Genomic DNA, 20,330 nt, shown 5'->3' on the forward strand with positions numbered 1-20,330 from the left:
AGGAAGCTCTGGAGGTCATCTAATCCAAACTCTTGTCCAAAGCATTTCTAATTAGATGAAGTTGCTAGAATGTTAAGCAGGAATAACTCCAAGGATTGAGCTTTCACAACATCTTTCTGAAATCTCTTCTAGTATTTGACCATCCTTATGGAAAAGATTTTTCCTAGTATCTAACTGGAATTCCTCATGTTTTGCTGAACCTTCTCCTCTCCAGGCTGAGAAAGCACAGCAATCTCAGCGCACCCCCACCCCCCACCCCACCCCCCTTGTATGTTCTGTGCTCCAGTCTCCTATCCAGCGTGGTGGTGGGGAGTGGAGGCTGCACTTGGTCCAACATACCAATGTCTGTCTTGTACTAGGAAGTCCAAAACTGAGCACACCGCCTCAGTTGCCCCAGTAATTAATAGAGTGATCACTCACCTGGATCTCTTAGATATATCCTTCTTAATGCAGCCCAGGAAGCTGTTGGCTTTCTTTGCTTCAAAGGTGCGTTGCTGGCTCATGTTCAACTTGGTATCCATCAGAATCTTTATGTGGATAAGCTCTGTGGTGCTCCATCTTAGAAGGCCGGGCTCCTGCCTATACTGTTGTGTGGGGATATTCCATCTGTTGTGGTTTAGCCTCAGCTGGTAATTAAGTACCACACAGCCACTTGCTCACTCCCCCCTCACCTAGAGGGATGGGAATGAGAATTGGAAAAGAATGTCAAATTCAAGGGTAAATTCAAGTGTTGAGATATGAACAATTTAATAATTGAAATTAAATAAAACAAAAGAACAATGGTAATGATAACAATAGCAGTTACAATGAAAAGGAGGGGAAAGGGGAGAGGAATGAAATCCAAAGGGAAGGGATGGAAGAAAACTAGTGACGCACACTACGCTGCTCACCACTTGCTGACTGATGCCCAACCAGTCCCTGAGCAACGATCGGCTGAGCCAGCCAACCCCCCCCTGGTTTCTATACCGGGCATGCCATCCCATGTTATGGAATATCCCTTTGGCTAGTTCAGCTCAGCTGTCCTGGCTGTGTCCCCTCCCAATTTCTTGTGCCCCTTCAACCTCCTCGCTGGCAAGGCCTGAGGAACTGAAAAGTCCTTGACTTGGTATAAACATCACCCAGCAAAAGCCAAAACCATCAGTGTATTACCAACATTGTTCTCACACCAAATCCAAAACACAGCACTGCACCAGCTACTAAGAAGAAAATTAACTCTGTCCCAGCCAAAACCAGGACACCATCCTACACGTAAGACCTTGCACGATTATCATGAGATTCCTGCTAGCCCATTTCTCCAGGCTGTCCAGGTCCTTCTGAGTAGCAGCCCTGTCCTCTATTATACTGCCTGCTTTCCCCAGTTTGGTGTCATAACCAGATCTGCTGATGGTGCTCTGTCCCATTGTTCATGTCACTAATGAAGACATTAAACAAACAGTGATGATTCCAGTATTGATCACTGAAGGACCCCACTAGTTGTTCACGGGGAGGTGGACTTTGCACTACCGATCATGACTTCTTAAGCCTGATGGTCTAGCCAATTTCCCGACTACCTTACTGTTCACGTGTCCAGCTTCCATTCACCAATGTGGTGATCAGAGCATGGGAAACTGTTTCAAAGGCGCTGATAAAATCAAGGCTTAGAAAATCCACTGCTCTTCCCTTCTCCATATCACCAATAACCTCATCATAGAAAGGAATGAAGCTGGTCAGGCGTGATTTGCTGTTGGGAAACCTGTACTGGCTGTTCCAAATCACCTTCCTGTCTTCCATGAGCTTAGAAATAACTTCTACTTGGATTTTTCCCTCACCTTCCTAGGGTCTGAGGTGAGACTGATCAGCCTGTTGTCTCCTGCAATTTTTGAAGATGTGTGGCATTTGCCTTTTCTGCAGCCCTCAGATATTTTTATGCATCTCTTTTTTGGGCTAGGAACTCTCTTTACAAAAGACTCCAAGACACTATTCAAAATTTATGTGGTCAAAATAGTAAGTAAGCCAACAGTATTTACCAGCTTGAATAGCTTCTATTGTCTTCCATCATCAGTTCTCTTGACTGATTTACTGATTAGTATATTTTCATTAGTACCAACTTATGCTGAAAGCAAATATGGTCATGAATCTGTAGGTAAAAATGCTGAGGCTTTCAAAACAAGATATATATAACATCACTTTGTAGAGTAACATCCTTAATCACCTCTCTCATTTGTGGCAATAAGCCAAGAGAGTTGTTCAAGAATAGTGTTTCAATTTCAAAGACCTTGTGTATGACTTTCATTATTAGTGCTCAGAACTGGCAACATATCTGAAACTTTCCTTTGCAGCATATTTGTTGGGTTTCATAGAATAGGTCATTTAGCATTAAGTAAAGGATTAAGACAATCGGAACTCAAAAACATATTGATTGTGAAGCAACTACATTTGTAGTTTGACCTCTTTATACGTAACCAGCAATGACTGGGAGAAATAAAATGGACATTAAAAAAGAACAACTAAGAGGCAGAAAAAAAAAAAAAAAAAGCTGTGAATTAAGCCAGTTGGAAGAAAGGTACAACCACAAAAAGCAGGTACATTGATCTGAGTTGTATCCTTGTCTTTCCTTTGTTGTCTTGCTAGTCTGGGCAGATCTTCAGTCCATTTAAACATAAATAACTGAAGCTTGAAGCAAAGTGGGTTCTTTATGTGCAAGGCAATGGGTCTACTCTGATTTTACATGAGCGGAGAATCTAGCTACTTTATATCTAGGGTCTGGTATACCTAAATTTTTAATTGAAAATCTGGATTTATTCAGTAGAATTGAATAAATCTTGGAGACATGTCTGGAAACAGCTTCGATCACCAGCTTTAAAAATCCTAACATGAGAAGATACAAGATCTGTGGTAGGGTAAAGAATCAGGTGCTGGATTTCCAGGGAGTGACAGTTAAGATAAAATTCAGTCAGAGCAGTCAAAGCAAAACAATATTCCTTTCTCACGGTTCTTTCATGAAGAATGACTGCCTTGTCTCACAGCCTTACATAACCAACAGCCAACCCAAAACCCAACCTAAATTCCCTTTCCCAGGTTAAAATGTCTCTTTGCATGCATGAAAAAATGCAGTCAGGTGACAGACACCTGATGCAATAGACAGATCTAGTGACTGTCACCCATGGAGGCCTTTACATACAAGTTGGACAATTCAGGTAATCAGATGCCTGGAATAGGTTGGGAATTGCCTCCTCTGTCTTGAAGCAGGGTGATGGACTTCAAAAATTCTGAGGGTTCTTTCTTTATACATTTTCTTTTTTGCTCTCAGCAATTTTTATTTTTATTTTTTTTTTAGTTAATGTCTCTGGGATGCCACACAGACATTCACCAATTATCTTTAGACAATTCTTGATGAAATTGCTGAATAATTCTATGCAAAAAATTTGTTTGGATTTTGGGATTTCTTATGATGTATTCCCTACAGACCAGCATGACTCTTGAAGGGCAGTATGGTTTTATTGTAATTCACCAGCTGTAGTGCTTCAGCTTTTCTTTTTAATAATATTGATAATAGAATTAATAACAATATTGACAAAGATAGGTAGACTTTATCTGTGTTAAAAATAATGTTACGTACTTTCCTGAAACAATTCATGCCATACTTTGGGGTATTGGCATTACTTTGGGCAATTGAAGTTGTAAATTTTATCGACTGATCACATTCAGAACGCATTATTTGCTGAACTAATGACAAATCAGCTTTACTGGCAGATGGAAAATTTCAGAGTGAGTAAAAATACAGAAGCATGATTAAAAACTTAAGAAGATTGTTTAATAAGGTGATTTCTGAATCTTTGTTGGCCTCCAACTGACAAAGACAATGTTCTAAATACTGGATGATTGTTTAAATTGGTCTTGAGAATAGCCAATAGTTGTTCATCTAAAAGCACGAATGGAAAAAAGAAAGGTTGAAATAAAGCGTGATCTGCCCTTTGTCATCTAATTGAAGTGTGTGGAAAAGGAAAAGGTATCTTTTCTTCTTGAGTTGTGAGAAAACCCAATGGAAGCAGAATTTAAATGAAAGCATTTAGGGGCAAAGATGGTTTATGCCCCGGATTGCTTTAGAAGTAACAATAAAAAGGACAAGATTAGAGCTGGAAAAGATACTGAATTTAATTGAGTCAGATCTCCAGGCTTCAGTGTGGCCCAGAGAGCATTTATTAATTATGACTGATAATTTTACACATATAGAAGTAACACCAGAGCACAATTATGTGTAAGTAAATGATCCATTAATTCAATACCTGACTTTCTCTAAGTATTTGCAGATAATTATCAAAATTATTTATTCTACTGAATGAGAAGGAAAATATAAATAACTTGATTAATATATAGATTATTTTATTTGCCATGTTAATTTCTGTAAATGCTGTGTCTGTGGAAACTCAAGGGAAATAATATGCTCTTAAATTTTCTATTAAAATTGTTACTTTTGTGGTGATTTTTCTTCTGTGGCAATAATTTTAATGGCATACAGATAACTCCTATGTGATGTACGTTACTAGCCTCCTGAACAGAGTAAATTAATTTGATCTCTTACATGTAGATCTGATCTCTTAAATGTAGAGCTGGAAATTTTGTTCAAAAATTTTACTGGTTAAATATATATATATATTCCAAATTTTTATGCGTAGGTTCAGTTTATCTTTTTAGTTTGTAAAACTACTTAAAATGCAGTATAAATTATAAAATACTATAAACTCAACTTCATCAGATTTTTATCAGTAGATGTCCAAATGCAATGGTTTGACTTGGTTGTCATGCTCCATTTAAATTTTCTTTAAGAATCAGGGAATGCTATTTTCTAGTAAAGAAGCACTCCATGAGAAAACAGTTTTCTTCAGTCTTTTGCTGCTGGTAGTCACTTGCAATGTTTCTTTGGAACATGGGCATTATGGGTGATCATGGGTGTGAAGTGGAGAAGCTAAGACACAAGTCACATCCAGATCTCTGAAATTTGACACTGAATTTGAACTTAGAAATTGGTGCAGAAGGGTGAACCAGCAATGTACTTCCAGACTGATTGCTGCTGCTGAGGGAAAGAACTGTGGTTTGAACAAATAGGATTTTTTTATGATATAGTATCTTATTTTGTGATACTGTGAACTGGAATAATGTAGACTGCAGGTCATAGTTGCATCCAGTATGTGTAATAGGATGGGCCTAATATCTGATTAGCTAGGATAAGAGTGAGCATATTTAACCACTACAGCAGGATTGCTTTTCTGTTGGCACGCTGTAGGAAAGTGGAATAAAGATCACTTATGTACTCTTTACATTTTCTTTGAAGTGATTTGGAGTGCTTGGTTACAAGATACAAACAAAATGCAGTTACAGTACATTGTAAACTTTTTTTTTAAACAACAAAAGAAAAATGGTGTATATAAACCTGGGAATCTATTTGGGATGTTAAAGCTGAATTCTGTTTTTAATTGTTAAAGAAAGGTAATACTAATAGCCTGGTAGGTTTGTGGGTTGCTTTTTTATTGTTATTCTTTCCACACATACCCAAATAGCATCCTGAGAGCAATTCACATGTCATACCAGGAGCCATGGAATGGACAAAACAGAATCCAAAGACCAGTAATGCTTCCTGGCATAGCCATGTATTACCTAAAACAACACAAAATGAGGATTTCAGGCATGGGTGCACAATGCATATTCCACCACAGAGGTTTGTCTGCTACAGTCTAGCACATGTCATCACTGAAGGGAAATAGCCTCCTTTTTTCATACCTCTTGCTCCTTTTTCCCATTCAGTACACAGCCCATCCTTTTATATCTTTACAACACTCCTGTGAATAATGATATACTCAAGCCCCGTTTCAGCAAAGCGCTTAAGTATATGAAGACATGATTTATCTTGTTGAATTTAGTATGATGCTTGAACCATACCCCTTTCTCTTTTTCCTGATTCAAAGTCTTCCCCATGTGAGAGAAGCAGAGCTCATCAGTAAATTGTTACAACTCTAATGGGGTAACAACCACATTTACCGTAAACTGTAGATTGCTATAACATAGGCTTTTAACAATAAAAACAATTGAAAGTGCGGAAAATTCCAGACTTCTCCTCTCAAAGGCTTGGTCCTGCAATGCTGGTTCTGTTTTAAATAGAGCTGAGGGTGAAGATGCTTAACTGGGTGTCCTCCTAGCTGAGGGCCCCTGAATTAAGTGTCTTGGAGACATGACTAGGCTCTTGGACCTTTATGAGGGTTCTATTGCAATTCAGCAGAAGATAAGTAAAATGCCTGCTATGGTGGCACCCCTGTCTGGTGTCTGGTACTTGGATTTTGTACGTGAATACAAGAAATTGTTGGGGAAGACACTCTTTGTGACTGCTTTGAGCCATAAGTTTTGTAATTTATAAAAAAGGTAACTTTTTGAGGGAACTTGCATCTCCTTGGTTTGCTTTTCTCCCTGACTACAATGACAAAACAGCTAGCCATTGAAATATTCTTGGCTATGAACTGTGCTCTTAGAAAACACATTTGATGTTCATATATGGTCTCTTGGCTGCCTATACTTACACCCATCTGCTAGGATGGCATGATGCCGGCATACACAGTGGCACACCAGTTTTTTTGGGCAAGGAGCGCCAACCACGAATGGTTTCACACAGGCAAGCTGCCTAATACTTCAAGCACCATCTTTTTTGGAAGAATCCTTTCTTTTGTTATAGGATTGCCACACTGTTGCCGTAGGGCTCTTCAAACCGTTGGTAGCTTTGTGTCCTAATAAAATAATTGACTGTCACAGAGGAACATAAGAGGCTGAAGAGCACTTGAGACTAGCAAGTATCTTTTGAAATGTTGTCTGACTTAGATGCATATGAAACACTGATTATTTGAAATAAAAGCTATGGATATGTTAAATAGGAGCACTGAGTTGTTATGGGTTTATGTATCATCTTTTTTAAGAGATGAAAACAGAAATCCAGCCCTGTGTGACACAGAATCGCTTGCTAGCATGGGATACACAGTGTGATCAATTAATCACAAAGCTTCAGTGTTTCCACGATGGTCAATAACCAATTAAGCAATTCTGAGCACAAAGCTGTCTCAACAAAAGTGGAAGGCATATGAGGACAGGAATGAGAGGTCAGGTCACAAAGAGAGAGGAAATTTAATACAGGATTTGAATTTGAAAAGAAATCAGTGAACTGGAGAAAAATAGCATGCCTTTCCAAAGAGTGCAACTTGGGACAAAAGAGGCTTTCTGCAATGATGATCAGTTACTGATGGATGAGAATGGGATGCTGTTGTGTAAAGAGAAGAAAAGAGAATAGAGTAATTCAGTTCAAATTTTCATTTTATCACTTTAAGTGCAAAAAAGCTCACTGTAAGTTGAAAAAGGGTACATTTTACATATGTTTTTCATGATTTCTAACTAGAGAAGAATTGGAGTTTCTCCTTTGCTTAAGGCATATCTTGTTCTGCATTGGATGAATGCCCCAAGCTCTAGGCTAGCTGCTGTTTGGGAGTGGTAGAGCTGTCTTTCTCATTCTCACCATAAATATCATCCATGTTAGTATTAGCATATTTATTCCTGAGGAAAAGTTCATGTTGTTTTGAAGAAGCAGCTCTTGTTCAGAACCTCTCTTGACAGAGAAAAAAATGTAAATGATAAATTCTCCAAAGACAGATTCAGAGGAGTGATGCAGCTAGAATAAGAGGAGTGACTTAGCAATGCAAAGGCTACCTAAGGGTAGTAATGATGTCAACACAGCTGCTTCAGCTGCCCTTAAAATGCACTGAGGAATTCACCCATTAGGGCTGGGGACATACCCCTTGCCAGCCTTCTCTGTGGCTCTAGACTGTCCTAAAGAAAACACTTTTGATTATTTTCTTTTCATTTGACTCATCTTAAGTTCTAGGTTTCCCTTTTCAAAACTATAATCTAGTTTTCTTCTTCATGAAATCACTTGCCAGGTTTAGGGGTCTCTGATACATTGGAAACTTTTTGCTGAAGTTGGCCTCTCCAAGCAATTTCCTTCCCTCTGAACCTCCTCAAAGCCCAGTGGCCTACTGGTTTGCTCACTCTGCTGGGGTCTGGAAGACTTAACTCCTTCTGCTTTGCTTACCTAGACAATTTACAGTACCTTCAGCAAGAAACATCACGGGACAGCCACTACAGAATGTATTCTTTTTTGACGAAGATAGGACTGATAAGAGACGTCTGGTTTCAAATTCTTCCTTTCACTGGGCACTCATAGATTTACAGAAAAGTAGAGACCTTGAGGATTACATGGGACTTTTCAGTCCTCTAATTTTTGTATTTAAGTACATATGACTAATTCCCAGCAACTACACTGAGGGATGGGTACCACATTACCTTTGTGGATTTGGGACATAAAAGTGGTAGTTAGGTCCCCTTCCTCTTTTTAAATCTCCTTGCTTACAGGATCTAACAATATCTAACTCCTACTGGCCACAGTAAAGCCAGACAGGATGCAGCTATGGAGGGAATAATGATGTCTATTACAGCTCAGATTGTGTAATAGTTTCTATTCCACAACTTTCTGAAACTGAAATTGTCAAGGCTTTGCTCAAGAGTGGCCTTATTGCTGAAAATATACTCAGTAATGGTTCAGTAATTTTACAATATGAGGAAAAAACCTACTTCACTATTATAAAAATTAGACCTTATAACTTTTTGAACACTTATGCAGCCAAACTGTCCAGTAAAAGTTGGAGGTTGGCGTGGCAACCACCATCTCAGGAGAAAGGCATTTGGATTCATTTTTCTGGCCTTGTAACTTATGGAGCAATATACACTTCTGCAGTGGTGAAAAACCCCATAGATGTCCAAATTATTTTGAGCCTCAACTTGAAGTAAGAGTTAAATATGTTCACTCATTACTTTTGTATTTTCATTATATTTATTTGACATAACCACAAAATAAGAAGCTGCTGCTATGCATCAAGATGAAGCATCAAACAAAATATTTCCAACTATAACTATCTTATTCAAGGGAGCTGAGAATTGAACAACAACATGGTGAGAGGGAAATGAGAAATGAAGTTTCTAATGCTCCAGAAATAATTACTGTAAAAATGCTTTTTCAATACTGGTTGTTGATTTATTTGGTCACAATCATCCTTTTTAATGTGCTGAGTTGCACTTTCAAACTCCAGGACATACAAAAGATGGTGTTGCTTTTGTGCTAAGATTAAACATGCTAGCTTTCTGCTGGTAGACTTTTATGAATGCCATAAAAGGTGATGGAACTACATTGGCGTGAACTGGGAAACTGGTTCTGTGTGAACAGCTGTGCCTTCAGCACACACTCACACCTATTCCAGCACATCTCTGTTTCCCCAAAAGCTTAACATGTAGCACCCTTCCTGGCTGCATTTACAGTGTCATTCAGAGGAAAAGGCCCATGCATTAGACTAGGCTCTTTGAGAGACACTCAAAGGTATTTCTGAAATGTGGAAAGATTATTGAGTGGACAGAATGAAAACAGAGCATTCACAGTAGATTGGCACAGATGCCTACAGCGCAACTCCTGGAACAAAATAAATAGCAACTGTTGGGAAGTTGCATTGTTGGGAAGACTGAGGACAGTCCCAAGTAGCTTTCAAAACTTTTCATGCAGAAGTAGTTTGAAAACTTTAGCACAAGACCACTTGAATATGGAAACAGACTACTCTAAAAGCTGATTTTTACTGTCTCAGGTCAGCAACTGAACAGTTAGATGTTGGCAAGCCTGCTGTCCAGTTATCGTTGTGAGGCATTTGCAATGTAACACTTAAAGTTGATTGCCAGGGGTTTGCAGAAGTCCTGAAATAATGACTAGCTTCTGCTGAGGCCACTGGTTCCACGATCATCTTTTTGAATAAATAGAAGAAATACAGTAATTACATAGAATAATCTTTGCTTCCTTGGCAAGGTACTGCAGTATGGAGTATGTACTTGTAGTATGTAGTATGGAAGAGGTGGATACTGGTATTTCTCCTATAAAACTGTTTGTATGTCCATGTTTCAAATGTCTTCATTGTTACTGTAATAGCTAACAGAAAGGGCAAAAGGAAGTGATGGTTTCTGAAGCAAGTGATATCAAGGACTATAAAGCAGGATCAAAGCTGCTCCTTCCTCTGACCCATTTGGAAGACAGATGGGAAAGGCTCTATTCCCTCAAAAAGCCATTCCATCTGATGATGAAAGAATGATTTGGACCATCACCCAGGTGCCTTTGGGTGTTTAGGTTTGTACTTATTCATTCTTCCACTTCATTCTCCTTTTAAGGATGGATATATCCATCATACTGTGCTGAGGAATCCTGGCAATGTATTCCAGGAGACAGGGGTGTTTTGAGTGGTAAATTTCTATTTTAGCACACTAAACCCCAAATTTTTTTCATTGCCTCTTTGACTTAGAAATGCATGGAAAATCTTCGGAAAAGCATTCTCTGACTTCGTATTCCTAAGTTGGTGAAAAGTTTGGGATCCAAGTATTGCACAGGGATGTAGAGCAAGCCAGACAGAAAGAGAAATAAGAGAAACAGATGATAAAAATCTGTGGGAGAAATAGACAATCCATAAGTGAGTATTTTTACAATGCAAACATAATATACTTTTCTAGATGTTTAGGTAATAATTATCTCATTATCTTTCAACAATGCATTCTTTATTCCTGCTCCTTTTGGTACCTGACAATTTTTGTAACTACAATAATGCAGAAATTACTGTACACACACTTTTACATCTTGAGCCTGTTTAATTAATTGCCTGGAAAAGAAAGATAACGTCTTATTATTTGTTTGGGGATAGTCAGCTTGTCCTATATTTGGAGATAATCACCTTCACTCTGGAGTGGGAAGACATCCTGCAATTACCACGAGCTAAAAACAGTCCTTTATTCCAGGAAAGGTGGTGAGTCCCGAAGGCAATGACACCTTACAAGCCTCAGCTATCATTAAAGTCTTTTAGACACTGTAAGACTCCATTTTATGGAGGTTATTCTTTAACATATTTTCAGAACAGTAACAACTGCCTTCTCCATTCGTTTCATAATGCAGTCTTAAAATTCCGCTTGTCTGCAGGATTTATTAATGATGCCTTTCTTATGTACACACATGTGCAGGCTTTGTGTGTGGTCCCCTAGAATGTATAAACCTCCTTCCTATCTGATTGAGAATCTGGCATGCTCAGCCCATTAACTTGACTTCTATACTCTACTAAAATGCGGTGCAACATTGAAGACCCATCCACTGAGAAATACTAAGCCCATTTCTTATCATCTTATCTTTGAGGTTAAATAATATGTTCAAACATTACCATTCAGCTTCCTTAACCTGTTCCCATTACTGTAGGACAGTCGTGCAGAACCGGCTCTTGACTGCAAGAAATGTTTTCAACTGTAGGTCTCCACAAGTCACTCAATGTGCTTCTGACTACATTTCACTCCAACATTGTTGGGGCTTGTCATGGTTTAACCCCAGCTGGTAATTAAGTACCACACAGCCACTGGCTCACTCGCCCTGAGGGCTGGGGGGGAGAGTTGGAAAGGAATGTAAAACTCAGGGGTTGAGATAAGAACAATTTTATAATTGATATAGAATAAAAATGAAAGAAAAATAATAACAGTGATGGCAATAACAGTTACAATGAAAAGGCGAAGGGAAGGAATAAAATCCAGAAGGAACGGAAGGAAGGAGCACATGGTGCAGAACACAACTGCTCACCGCCCACTGACCGATGCCCAGCCAGTCCCTGGGCGATGATCCACCTGCCCTGGCCACCCCCCAGGTATATATACCAGGCATGATCCCCGTGGTATGGAATGCCTCTTTGGCTCGTTCGCGTCAGCTGTCCTTGCTGTGTCCCCTCCCAGTTCCTTGCGCCCCTCCAGCCTTTTTGCTGGTGAAGCCTGAGGAACTGGAAAGTCCCATCAAAGCCAAAACCCAGCCCCACACTAGCTCCTGGGAATATCATTAACTCCATCCCATCTGAGACCAGGACAAGGCTATACAGCACTCTGTATTTTGGTAATGCTATAGTAGCATCCATGTACTGTAGTGGAGCTTCAATCATTGTTACTAAAATGCATATGAATAAACATTTAATTTTTTTCTCAGAATACTTAGGCCTGTTTTTTCAGTCACTTTTACATCTGTACATTTTTGTACTTTGGAGAGATCAGCTGCTTTAAATAAGCTGCACCAACTTTTTCAGCTTGCAGCTGGAATACTGTAGCAAGTTGCAACATAATAAGCAAGATGCTGTGGAGACACTGAGGTGGGGCTTCCAAGGTGGCACTACTCCATAGAGCAAAATGTCCATCCTGGATATTTCCTGATGAATCTCCTCACCAACATCTGGCAGTCATTACTGGGACAAAGTTGCTATTAATTTATAAATAGTAATCCTGTTTCTGTCAGGAGAGGAGAATGTCAAGGCCATGGTTTGTCAAGGGAATCTTAAAAAAAAACAACCCACCTTCAGGGAATAGCTGGAAGTCCATTACCATTAATAATGTGGCTGAAGATCCCTCCTAGCCATTTCATTCTGTGACTCTGTGAATCAGAAAAAAATCCTTATTTCTTTCCTACTGGAATCTGTTCATTCATCAGAATTGCATTGCTTTGTAGAACCCATTTGGTTTTGAGCAGACAGATCTTGTGAAACCCTGCCTGCTAGGCAGTTGTTGAGGCCTGTTTGGTTTTCTCTCTCATCTGGCGCTACATCAGCTGCATAATGAGCTGCTGGAAAATCTGTTTCCAGGCTTTGAGCTTCCAAGTGAATTAAGCTCCTATTTACTATAACCTCTGGGGAATTCCACCAGGCAGACCATCCCAGAGCTGGTGCTCCATTCCCTTTCACAGTACATTTAAAAATGCTGTTTTTCTTTTACCTTAGAAAGCAAGCTAATAATGAAGTCCTGAGATTCCCTATGAAGCAGAACTCTGCCCAATTCAGCCATGGTGTATACTCTCTTTACAGTGAACATCTGAAGGCATCCTTTATCTCATTACATGCCCTGGCTCTATCCAGACAAAGCCATTTAAAGTGCTCCAGTTTCATCCATAATATACAGGTACCACAAGGTTCCCAGTCCTTTTGACCCAGAACAGATTTCTTTGTAGCTGTGAGTTGAAACTAAAGCGCTTGAAGATAGAGTGGATGAGGTGCAACAGATAAAAGTTATAATAAAGGATATTCTCATTGGACATTAAAAAAAAAACCAAACCACAAATACTTGAAACATATTGGTTAGAACACTCTTGGACTCTCCATCCTTAAATATTTTCAAAGCTCAACTGGGCAAGACTGAGCAACCCAATCAATGAGGGTCCTGTTTTGAGCAGGGGTCGGACTGGATGACCTTTGCAGGACCTTTCTGGTCTAAATTATTCCATGGTTTAATAAATTAACAACTATGGGTGGAGTACTATTCTCAAATGAAATCCTGAATGCTCCATTCAGAAGGTTTAGATGCACCCAGGCAGACTAAGGCGGAAGAACGTATCATGTCAGCACAGCATTTGCCCATCAATACCCACCAGTTATTGACTTTAGTCCTTGTTATGGGCCGGGCCAAAAATGCTGCAAGATCTGCTTTCGAACTCTGTGGCTGACCCTATTTGTACCACTTAGAAAGATATTTAATTTTTCTTCTCTAATATCTTTAGAAAGATATTTAATTTCTCCGTAAATCAGGACAAAAGTTCATTGGAGAGATGGAGGAACCTATGGATGAATCATTGTTTGTAACACAAACTAAAGAAGTTTTGCAAAAATAAAGAAGTATTTCAAAGCAAAATAAAGTGAAAAGTTATTCTGCCAAGCTCTATTGCACTCCATGAAAATACGCAGAAATTTTGTCTGTAAGTGGAAAGTATTACCCTTTTGCTTTGGCATGTGTATATACAGCCCTAGACAGACAAATAGATTATAGTTTGGGATATATTTACTCCATTTTCTAGAATTAATGTGCTTACAACCTGGTTAGATCTGGCAGATTGCCACATGATCTTAAAGGTCTTTTCCAGCCTAAACAATCCTATGCTTGTATGTTCTTCTCCTGTATATAAAACCCCTGATAATGATAAAGGCATATAAAATTCAAAGTATTTGTTGTTTCTAACTAGAGATCTTAATAACTGCAGTCCAGCTTTCCTGCAGGAACATTAGCAGTGAATGATATTCATCTGAGATCTTGACCAATGCACAGTAGTAGCTCATTCCACTGATTTTATTTAAGTATTCTCCACGTAGGAGAGATTGAACACATTAACTGGAAAATTAATTATATTTTTGATTTTCAAATTTTAATATATGCCTAAAAACTGTACTGCAAATCTGGTAGGAAAAATGTTTATTGCTGCTGGAAATGGGCCATAGTGGGATACGCTGCTACTTTACAGTTAAAAGATAAGCAATCATATTTTAGTTAATAATCCTGGGGAGTCAGCCAACCTTTTTTATTCATAAACTTCATTCTCAGTAAGCCTTATATATTGCTATCCCAGCACTGTTGGAGGGGTTTTGGTTGTATATACAGCAAAAATTGTTCAATCTTGGGAGCAAAGGCTTCTGCATTCTAAGAATATATGTAATGTTTTGGAGCTGTGGCCAAAAGGATAGGTATCTTAGTGTTAAAATCACGTCAAGGAATTGTAGTATAATTCTTACTTTTAACAACTGAGATAAACTATAAAGTGAAAGAGTTTAACACCTTAAGAAGCCATGGGAGAATTCTGGATGCTACTATGAAAAGTGATTCTACAAGAAGTTCCTTTATGCAGCTCTGCCTTTGCTGAAAAGGCTTCTAGCATGTGCCTGCTTGATTTATGGTATTTATACATGCCAGGATTGCAAGGAGCTGACTGACCTGTGTCTGGTATTGGAATCATCCTGAATATGTTTGTGCAGTAGTCCTCCTGATCTAATTGCCCTGAGGGGAAATCTGGAGTAATTAATCATAATGACTGTACTTTGATATGTGCATCTTTGATACATGTTAATGTGGCTGTTTAAAACTCTGGAGAGCCTGCGTGTTCCAAATGTCCGCAGGAGGCAAGGGTATGCTGCATGGCGAATTCCCAAGTATAATGAAGCTCGCTGTTGGGCCGGAGGCTTAGAAAGTAGGGGAGGCTCCCAAAGACATGGTGAAAGCCTAGATTAAAAAATAAGGTTCTTTGGATGTGAAAAGGGAAGAAATGGACAAGTTTCTGTTGTAGTAATGGGCTAGCTGGACTTCAGAAGACAAGCTATGAAAGGCAGGAGAAGGAAAATCCAGATGACCTTGACCTGAGCCCAAAAGTTAGATTTGATAGCAATTATAGGTTTGGCTTGTTCTGTGGATTTATTCTACTAAATAAAAATAAAATAATATTTAAAAATGCTGTGTGGAGTCATTTCGTATTTTTCTTAAGGTATGGACAGAAAGTGTTCTGTTCTGGCAAATCATACCAATATAGTTTAGTATGTTGTTGTCCCAAGTTGCCTATATTGCCTCCACTGCTGCTTATCATCCTTGTAGCAAAGGTCAGCAGAATGCAACATGTGCCTATCTGCATCCTTGCTGATCCAACTTCCCACCCTCTGCAACTGTCCTATGTCTCAAGCAAACAATAGAAAAGAATGTGCCTATAGGTTTTGAAACGGCTGTCAAGGAATCATGGTCTTCTGGTACATGCAGCCTGAGAAGCAGCACTGTCAGCAGTGCATACCCAGAGGAGGAAGGACACTGATGAGGCCAGACCTGTGGGTACCACAAACTGGCTCATTATCTACACGTGTTTTTTGATGGGTTATTTGCCCCTTCCTGCAAGCATCCTGCACTGGCTAGTGTTAGAGTCAGGGTACTGGATGAGAAGGATCCAGAACAGCGAAACTAGATCAGATCCAGCCTGAATGTGGCTATGACTCAAACAAGCTCTGAGCAAAACTCAAGATCTTGCTAGTTAAGTTTAATAATAGCCTCTATTTAAATTGATAATTCCTCCATGCAGCTGTTACTTAAAATCAACATAAAGCTTTTTGCTGGTTTGCCTGAGGAATCAGCCATATAAAAGCTATTCCCCAGTCAGTCTTAATTATTTGCTGAATATACACTTTTCTGCGTGCTTCAACCAGCTTCCAGCCCAACACTTTCAGGAACTGTGAAACTGTTGAAACCAAATCCAACTCGCTTGGTTGAGGTCAAACATCCCAGTGGCAATAAAGGGGGTTTTAGGTGAGCAGGATTTGACATTCTGTATAATAACGGCTTCCTTCAAATAAATTCACGTGCTTATTTCAGAGCCATAGAACCACAGCTTTTTCTCAGTAGAATATATCTGTCTGTCTGTCTACCTAGTTAATCTGATCTTTAAAATGGTGTTCATTACTGCACTGTACAGCTTTGAACAGTTCCATGAGTAAATTAATCTGCAGGGTGAAGTCTTAAAAAAAAACACCCTGTGAATTGTTCATTTACTAGAAACTTTTTGTAAGAAATATTAGAAGAAAATGGATATTTCTCTAATATGTGGAAACATGTTTAATGGAGTGCACTCAAGTGACTGACAGTGGGCAAAGCATTGCACATGTATTGATGTATCTGCCATTTTGTTACAGTTTCTGCTTCTTAGAATATTACGGACTTGAGAACACTGCTAACTTCTTTGGAGATGACTTGTACTCAGGGTTTGTGCATCCTAAGAAGCTCAGGTAACACTTTGAAAATGGTTGGCCTGAGGAGTCTACTGCATCAGGCAGTCAAAGGAATCATACTCTACTGTAACACTCCATTGTATATAAGTGTCATCATAGCTGCAGTGAAACTGGAGGAGCAGGGAATGGCTTCCATATTATTCAGTAGTCACCCACTACTTACAGAGGAATTAGCACCTACCTACCTTTATTATATCTATTTCTGGTAAAGCAAGCTTTTTATATATATACAAAGTTTATGGCATCAAGGGCAGTACAGCTCTATAAGAAAACATGTATATATATAAGGAGATACACAAACAACACTGACCAAGTCATGTCTGCCGTCACTCTGCTAAATCCAGGTATGGTTAACCCCCCGCCCTGATTTTAGTGGGGCATCTTAGACACTCAGCAGTAGCATACGGTTGGTGAACGTGCCACGCTGGCCAGCACCGATGGCCTCCCTTCTTGTCAGCCCTACTAGTTCTACACCTGGAAACCAGACTGTTTACCATTTCCACACATTAGAATCCCTGTTTCAATATTATTTTTTTAATTCTTGGTTTTATTTAAATGAAAACAAATTTTGTCCATGTGGGGTGGAAACAAGGTTACTATTATTTTGAGGGACAATTGTTCCCTGCCCAATTTGACTGAAGGTAGATCTGCATTAAAAAAAATAAACTGTGTGCAGATGCATATAAGACAGCTCTGAGGTTCCATACTCTAATGTGAAGGTCTCATGAAATATATGAGTGGTCAGTTTTATCAGATGCCCAGAGGATACAATCGGAGCACCTCCTCTGGTCCCTCAGGCCATATGTTATGGCATCTAATAACCTCATGAGAGCAATGAACAGCTCAGACTGTGATTTAGGGCTGTGATCTGACTGCCTATTCTGGCTGCTATATGAAATGAAACTCCAATTACAATGTCTAAATTCAGAAGAGAAATGAGCAATTCGAACCTCTGGCTATTAAGTGTTGGCGTCCTGTACTGCCTGTGCAGCAAGGTAGAGGCAATATTTAGACCACCACCACCAACTGCATAAGTTAACTATTGTGACTGTTTCTTTCCTGTGATGCTACAGGGAATTAGGGCCTGACAGTCCCAGCACAGCACAAGATCTGAATTACTCATTTTAAAATTTAGGTGCTGTGACTGTCTCTCGGTCCATCTTAAGTGTCATAACAGGCAGGCTGAGTACAGTCCTTCTTCTCTCCTTACTACTCTGCTGGGACTGTGGAAGGAGGGAGGAAAGGAGCGAGAGGAAAAGCCATCTGTGCATGCCATCAAGTGGTAAAACCAGGGGGAAAGATCCTGCTGCTTTCAGCTCCGTTTCCATGAGTACAGAAGTGCTGACTGGGATAAGACTGAGAAAGAGTGATGGAGAGTGAAATTGAAAAGGAGAGAGAACGATCCATGGAAGCTTTGCTGCTGACCATAATGGGATTATGATTTAGGCCAGTCTGTGGAGATTTTAATGAGTCAAATGAAGACGGCTAAATAGTTTAAGCGAGATACGTGCAGACTCCTTTCTCAGTATACAGTATGCTAAGTAAGCATACCAAATCACATCCAGTGTCCATTATCCAAACGGTATCATTATCCCCCAAAGAGCACTTCTCTCCTGGCAGGGCTATGCGCCAGGCTGCCACCCAAAACACTTTGCAGCTCATGGCAGAGGGGAGATTATGATTAGGCTAAAGTACAGAAACTCTTACAATTCACTTGAAAATTGGTATTAAGACATATGCAAATACATTTGTACAGTGTGAAAATCAGACTGTACATTTCCAGTTTAACACATGACACTAGACTTCCTTTTCCTTCCTTAGTGACTCGGGTATTTGAGAGTTGTGCAAGCTAGGAATGCAGGCTCTTCAGCTTATCACTGCATAGCCCTCACTGTGGTCATTCCTGAGCACATTTACAATTGCCATAAACATGTTGCCCAAATTGATATGTAAGTTTGTCGATTGGGCAAATGCAGTACTCTGTTGTTGACCTGGGTCTTGAAACAGTATAGCCAAGTGCTGTATCCCAGCACAGATCTTCTCAAGGGGACTGTTTACTAATCCCATCATCTATCATACCGATGGGTTGTATCACCTGGGTTACGTAGGTCAAGCAGTGAGAACAGATCTCGGTTCAGTGACATGTATGAAGTCTTCCACCCTGGGTTTTAGAAACCTTCAGCCCTCCTGACATGTTCCCAAGATCCTGCTACAGCAACCTCCCTGTTCTAGCCACAGGTACGAGTACCTTGTCAGTTTGGCTCAATCATTCTGGTCCCTTAATTGTCTGTATTACATAACATGCTCTCGGGTACCCAGGGGATCAAGAAAGATCAAGGGAAAACAGGTGTGCTGGTTTTGGCTGGGTAGAGTTAGTTTTCTTCATAGTAGCTGGCATGGGGCTATGGTTTGGATTTGTGCTGAAGTGTTGATAATGCAGGAATGTTTCAGCTATTGCCGAGCAGCGCTGACACTGAGCCAAGGGCTTTGCTGCCCCTCACCCCACCCCACCAGCGAGGGGGCTGGGGTGGCACAAGGAGCGGGGAGGGGACACGGCCGGCACAGCTGACCCCCCTGACCCAAGGGATGTTCCATACCATATGGCGTCATGCTCAGCGTATAGAGCTGGGGGAAGAAGGAGGAAGGGGGGGACGCGGGGAGTGACGGCGTTTGTCTTCCCAAGTCCCCGTTGTGCGTGACGGAGCCCGGCTGCCCTGGGGATGGCTGAGCCCCTGCCTGCCCGTGGGAAGTGGTGAATTAATCCCTGGTTTTGCTTTGCTTGCGTGCGCGGCTTTTGCTTTACCTGTGTGTGCAGCTTTTGCCTTACCTATTAAACTGTCTTTATCTCAACCCATGAGTTTTCTCACTTTTTCTGATTCTTTTCTGATTCTTTTCCCCATCCCACCGGGGTCAGAGGGGAGAGTGAGTGACTGTGTGGGGCTTAGCTGCTGGCTGGGGTTAAACCACAACAATAGGTATTGTTAAGGCAGCCTTGTTAAGAGCACAAAGGTCCCAGTCGTCTGAATAAGCATTACTGAGTCTGAACACAGGGGCCATTACCCTAACTAACTCCAATAGTTAGACTTTTATGTCTGAGCTTGTCACTCTAGCTTCATAGCTTCTCTCAATGGAGAGAAGTAGACAATTTCAGAGAACGATTGCTTTCTTTCTAAAATCGGTTTCTAACCCAAGATAGATGAACTGCCCTCTGGAGCTGTCTGTTTCTCTTCCTTGATTATAAAGAGAATCCAGGATACCCATTTTATCAGCAAATGTCTAACTTCTAAGTGCCTTAATTAGGTAAGATGAGATGGGAGATGTTCAGGAGGTCTCTGACCTTGGCAGTCTCTATTTAGGAAGGCTGCCCAAACCGGAAGCATCATCCCTCAAACCCGATTGTTTTTGAAAACAGGAGCCACATGGGATTTTATCTGTGAAGAATAGTAACAAGCAGCAGTAAAAGAACAAAATTAATAAACTCACACATGTTATAAAACTTATTTCCTTATTGTCAGGGAAGTCTAACATTCAGGATTCTGTATTTATTCTGCAAAAGCAGATGTCACAATGCCAGGATTGACAGACCACTCCTTACCTCACTGTAGACAGTTAGGAAATCATCTAACTGTGTAGCGGGAAAAATAGAGA

The sequence above is a fragment of the Falco cherrug genome, chromosome 2, assembly GCF_023634085.1.
Source record: "Falco cherrug isolate bFalChe1 chromosome 2, bFalChe1.pri, whole genome shotgun sequence".
Lineage (NCBI taxonomy): Eukaryota > Metazoa > Chordata > Aves > Falconiformes > Falconidae > Falco > Falco cherrug.